The sequence below is a fragment of the Carcharhinus amblyrhynchos genome, chromosome 4 (genome assembly GCF_965287045.1).
Source record: "Carcharhinus amblyrhynchos chromosome 4, sCarAmb.v2.hapA, whole genome shotgun sequence".
Taxonomy (NCBI): domain Eukaryota; kingdom Metazoa; phylum Chordata; class Chondrichthyes; order Carcharhiniformes; family Carcharhinidae; genus Carcharhinus; species Carcharhinus amblyrhynchos.
The window spans coordinates 113,428,164-113,434,535 of NC_137327.1; positions in this window are offsets into that span (position 1 = coordinate 113,428,164).

Sequence of the window (6,372 nt, forward strand, 5' to 3'; positions counted from 1 at the left end):
CATCCTAGGAAAAAGGCTATCACTATCCACCCTGTCTAAACCTCTAATCATCTTATATGTTTCAATAAGGTCCCCTCTTAGCCGCCTTCTTTCCAGCGAAAACAACCCCAAATCTCTCAGTCTCTCCTCGTAGGATCTCCCCTCCATACCAGGCAACATCCTGGTAAACCTCCTCTGCACCCTCTCCAAAGCCTGATCGGTGTCCTGATTCTCTTAAAAACTTAAAAAAAATTAAAGAATGAAGTTTGCAAAGGCAACATCATAGCTCAAGACGTAACTAAAATTTATTAAAAACATGAAAAATCATTTACAAAACAAGACAAGACCTACAGCCATGGGAGACCTTCAGATCGTTAAATAACTCTGGATCAGTGCCAAAGACCTCTCCAAAGATCTGAGGCACTGAGCCAAAATCCATTGTAATTTATACCCTTTGCTATCTAAGATATACTTCTAATAAGCTTAGATTTGATTTCATTTCATATTAACATATCAGTACAAAATATGACAGATTATCTCAGCCAATTGGGATGCATTACTAGACTTAATGATTTTTCATTGCCAATCAGAATAAAACACATTTTTCTGCCTCTGGCAAGGGTCATTTCCTTGTTGCTATTACATCTAAGGACTCTTCTACTCAAATACTATTCTGACATGCATACTGCCAGAACAATCTGAAAGTGTCTTCTCTGGGCCCAGGAAGTGACACTTTCTATGTCTTGAACAATAGGACCTTTTACTTTAAACATTAAGTGTTTCAAAAACTGTCCCCAGGCTCAGAACTATATTGTATGTTTCTGCTAATTAATGGGTTTAGCTGTTGAAACTTTGAGCTTCCATTGTCTTTTCTGCGCTTGAATTTTTGACTGAGGTGAACAAATCTATTTAAATTAAATTTAATATATATTAACATATATTATTTAACATACAAATATTTAACACAACTTACTTAACATTAAAATTATATCTCATTCATTTTAATAGTGTCTTGGCATTCACACGTGAGCAAACTGTTAACATCGTCTTGTTAGGTAAATATCTTAACTCTTTCCTTCCTAACTGTTAGTAAAACTAAAAATCTGCCTGTAGCTCTGCTAATTAACTCAGAACTCACCTCCACAAATGGTTAGCAATGCTGTCTCATAGCGCCAGGGACCCTGGATTGAATTCCAGCCTCGGGTCACTCTCTGTGTGGAGTCAGCATGTTCTCCCCGTGTCTATGTGGGTTCCCCCCCCGCCGACCCCCCCAGTGCTCTGGTTTCCTCTCTCAGTCCAAAGATGTGCGGGTTAGGCTGATTGCCACGCTAAATTGTCCTGTAGCGTAAGGGGATTAGCCGGGTAAATATGTGGGGTTACAGGGTAGATTTGTTGTCATAGACATCGGCAAGATGTCAATCATGAGCTGCCTCCGTTGCCTCTGAACATGCTGTGTGGTGGTAGGAAAATCCCACCCATTGTCATTGGTCAGGTTTCAGTCCTGTTCTCTTCCCTCTAGCCCTTAGACAGAACTAACTTTGCAGCAACTGAGGGATTGTTATCCAAGGACTTGCTTCATGCATCCATTAACTTGTGTGTAAGTTCCATGTGACTTTAAGAAACTGAAATGGCCGAGACCTTGAAGCACAGAAACAGACCATTTAATTGACCCACCCATTTTTATTCAATGTTTCTGCTCCACATGAGTCTCACCCACCAGGCTGGGGTTGTTTCCTTTTGAGTGGAGAGGCTGAGAGGGGACCTCGTAGAGGTGTGCAAAATTATGAGGGACTGAAAAGGGTAGAAAGGAAGAAACATTTCTCCTTAGTAGAGGGGTTAATAAGCATGGGGTGTAGACTTAAAGGGATTTGAGGAAAACCCTTCTAACCTGAGGATGTTAGGAGTCCGGAACCTACTGCCTGAAAGGGTGATAGAGGCAGGAACCCTCACAGCATTTAATAAACAATTAGATGAGCAGTTGAGACATCATAGTATACAAAGCTATGGAAAATGGAATTGGAATAGATATTCAGCACAGATGTAATGGGCTGAAGGGCCTCTTGCTGGCTGCTTACACTTGAAATCGTACAATCCCTACAGTGCAGAAGAGGCATTTGGCCCAATGAGCCTGCAGCAATCCTCTGAAAGAGCACCCAAGGTAGGCCCAAACCCCGCCTTAACCACACAGAGTATATAACACCAAGGAGTAACATAGATAACATAGACCCAAGGAGAACTGGGAAGAACCTGAAATAGTGAAACTGCTAAAACAGAGGATCTGGAAAATTAGTTTTTAAGCTTCACAGCAGAAGTCAGCAGGAACGGGATGAAATTGCTCCTTCCCACACTTCCTACTTGTTCTGATTAAAGCATGGTTAATTGGAAATGTTTCAAATACCCATCTCTTAGGAGATAAAATCATGACCTACAACTCAAAAGTACATTATTGGCTTTAAGATAGCCTATGGTTGTGAAGTGCTCTATGTAAATGCAAGTTTTTAATGTAACCTGTTACTGTGCAAAATCTGATTTCCTTTTTCTAAAATTAGATACATGGAGGGATTTAAATGGAAATACAAGTTTGACGACTGGCGTATTATTAATCAATTTAATTCATCTGATCTCCGGGGAATCAAACCTGACATTTTGTCAATTATTGTTTGCAAATGGATCATTCGTGTCTTTGTCTCTCCACAAGCTCTTGCACACACTTATTTAAAATGTAGAATAAATTAGATCTCTGTGAGTCTCCTGATATCAACTGAGAGATCTCAATTCTAAGATGCGTAATTTATTATCTAAAATATATAGGTGCAGGGAAAAAGAAACATCATGCCAACTATCTTGTGTTACTTTGCTATGAATATATGTTGGCAAAATTATATTTGAAGCCTTCGGGCATGAATGCTTTTAAATTAAATTGATTAATAATACTGTAGTGCAGTCCAGTTGTCAAACTGTATTTCCATTTAAATCCTTCCATGTATCTGATTTTAGAAAAAGATAAATCAGATCTTTATGCAATAACAGGTTACATTAAAAACTTGCATTTACATAGAGGACTTCACATAGGCTATCTTAAAGTCAATAATGTACTTTTGAGGTGTAGGTTGTGATTTTACCTTCTCGTCCCACAGGCCGCTGGTGGTGCTAGCTGGTAAAATCATGAGAGAGCCAAGAAATTGATCTCTTGCCTCTCGCAAACTTGCCAGCACCAGATATCCACTGAAAGAGGCTGATTGTAATATTTAAATACTACGTTAAATAGCATTAAATTTTACAACTGAGCCAGGGACGCTATTGTCCAGGATCGCTTGTCTCTGTGGCCTCGCTCGTGAAGGTTCTCTTGGCGAGGATCATGTCTGGTCCCAGGCTTGATGGCCTTGCCAGTCGGACCAGAAGCCATTGAGGCCGCCCCTGGAGATCGTACCACAAGGTGGTGCACTGCCACAGTGGCAATTCGTTTTGGGCACTGGGCAGTGCCAAGGTGGTGGGGCATGAGGGCGCAAACAGGATTGGACCAATCAGGGGGACTGCTGCGCACTCTGCAACAATGATCTGGGGAGGGGGATGAGGGGGGGGGGGTGGTGGCAGGGGTGGGGGGGGGTGGCGGGGTGTGGGGGGGGCAGGCGGGGTGGGGTGGTGGCGGGGGGGTGGTGGGGGCGGCGGCGGGCAGCGGGGCAGTGGGGCGGAGGGGGGGTGGGGGCGACGGCGGTGGGGGTGGGTGGCGGGGTTTGGTGGGGGATGTGTGTAGTGATTGGCCATGAAGCAGGGATAGCTGGTGTGGCAGTGGCAGTGACAGGTCTCTGTGCTCAATGAACACAAAGATCTGAGCATGTGCAATTGTGCCCCCTGTTGCTATCAGCTGGCTTTCAGGCCCATGCTCCCTGCTGGCAAGAAACCAGTTTGGCCTAATTTTTTTGACAGTCAGGTATGATACAATCTTTAAGTTGCCTTAAAAAAATGGTGCAAATGTTGCCCATTTTCACACTTGTTTGGCACTTATAATTATTTTGATAAGGTTGCACCTGTGATTGCTGTGTAGGAAAAAGTGGCAGCCATCTTAAACAAAGCAAAACCCCAGACTCCACACCTCTTCAGGTAGTTCACAGTCAATGAATGGAGTGCAGTAACTGATGTAGGGAAACATGACAGGTGAGGTTCTACAAACAGCATTGACATAACAACCAGTTAACCTGCTTTTGTCAATGACACAGAGCATTTGAATGGCTTTGTGTATGATTATCTAATGATTGCTGGAATACTTCTGTCGACTTCATCAGAAATTAAATGTACTTGAAGTTTTTATAAGTGAGGGCATTTGGTAGAAATATGACGGTAGAAAGAACTTTATTTTTTTTGGAGTGGAACTATTAATAGGAAAAACTTTATATAGTGTCTTTCATAACTTCAAGTCATTGCAAAGTGCTTTACAGCCAATGAAGCCCTTTTTACAGAATAATCATCGTTGTCAAAAGAGAAGCGGCATTTTGTGCACAGCAAAATCCCACAAACAGCAGTGTGATTAAGTAAATGACTGGTTCCGCCAATCTGCCATTCACACCATTTGAGTTAGATTTTTTGTTTCTTTTCCTATTCTACTACTGTTTTCTTTGGTTTGCCACCAGCAACTCATTGGTTATTTAATCTTTCCTGTCTTGCATCCAAACACAGGCATTCCCTTTGTTATTTCTCCACCCTCTCCACATTCAAATGTCTAATTTTCCCAGTTTTGATGTGAGGTTATCCACTTGAAACATTAAATCTGGCACAGATTTTCATCATGACCGCGAGGCTCCTTGTTGCGGTGAAAGTGCCAGGGGAGCCAGGAAATTCTAAGTCCCACCCAAGAACGTGTCACTGCAGGGACTGGAGTCAGACAGGAGTTGAGTATACCATTTAAATCATCAGCTGCTTCAATTGAAGTGCTAGGTCAGAAGTGTGAAATCCAGTCTGTGTAAGTTAGATCAGATAAGATCTGGTCTGAATTTGGTGGATTCTTTTCAATAGCCAGGTTATCCCTTTGGAGAGATAAGACACTCCTTTTTGCTATGGTCCTAGGACACCTTTGGTAAGGCACCATTTGGGATTATTGAAATGAAACTAATTGTGCATAAGAAGTGCAGGAACTAATTGGAACTGCTAAAGCTGTCAAGGAACTGTCAAAAGGTATTAGATAAATTGAAATGGGTAAAGGCAAAGCATAGAGGTGGGAGGCATGTTTTGATATATATGTCAACCCATGGGAAGGGTGAGTGACGTTTATTGTTTTAACTTTTTAAATTTAAGTCAACAAAGTGTTAGGCATTCCTCCTAGTCTGCCTCCATACTTGGCAGTTTCTCTGCACTTATTCTGGGTCTGGAGGGCCCAAGTCCTAATCCAGCCCACACACCCGGAACAAAAATCCAACTGCAGGTAGCCATTATTAAAGATCGAGTTTGCAGAACCAGGAATTCTCTCCACTCTGCATGCCTGACCTGAGTGTAAATTTCTGGGGCCCCTGCTCTGTCTCATAAGAACATAAGAACATAAGAAATAGGAGCAGGAGTAGGCCATCTAGCCCTTCGAGCCTGCCCCGCCATTCAATAAGATCATGGCTGATCTGTCGTGGCTCAGTTCCACTTTCCCGTCCTCTCCCCATAACCCTTAATCCCCTCGCTTATCAAAAACCCATCAACCCGCGTCTTAAAAATATTTAGCGAGGCAGCCTCCACCACTTCAACGGGCAGAGAATTCCAGAGATTCACCACCGTTTGAGTGAAGAAGTTCCTCCTCAACTCCGTTCTAAACCGCCCCCCCTTTATCTTGAGGCTGTGCCCCTTAGTCCTACTGTCCTTTCTGAGCGGGAAGAGTCTTTCCACCTCTATCTTATCCATCCCATTCATCATCTTATATGTCTCAATGAGATCTCCCCTCATTCTTCTAAACTCTAACAAGTACAAGCCTAGTTTATTCAGCCTCTCCTCATAGCTCAACCCCCTCAACTCCGGTATCAGCCTAGTAAACCTCCTCTGCACTCCCTCCAAGGCCAAAATATCCTTGCGTAAGTGCGGCGCCCAAAACTGCACACAGTACTCCAGCTGCGGCCTCACCAATGCCCTATACAGCTGCAGCAAGACCTCCCTATTTTTATATTCAATCCCCCTCGCTATGAAGGCCAGCATCCCATTTGCCTTCCTGACCACCTGCTGCACCTGCAGGCTGGGTTTATGCGATTCATGCACAAGGACCCCAAGGTCCCTCTGCACTGTCGCCTGCTGCAGTTTTTCGCCACATAAGTATTAGTCCTTCCTACCATTATTCCTACCGAAGTGGACCACCTCGCACTTGCCAACATTAAATTCCATTTGCCAGTTCTTGGCCCATTCGCCCAGCCTATCTAGATCCTTCTG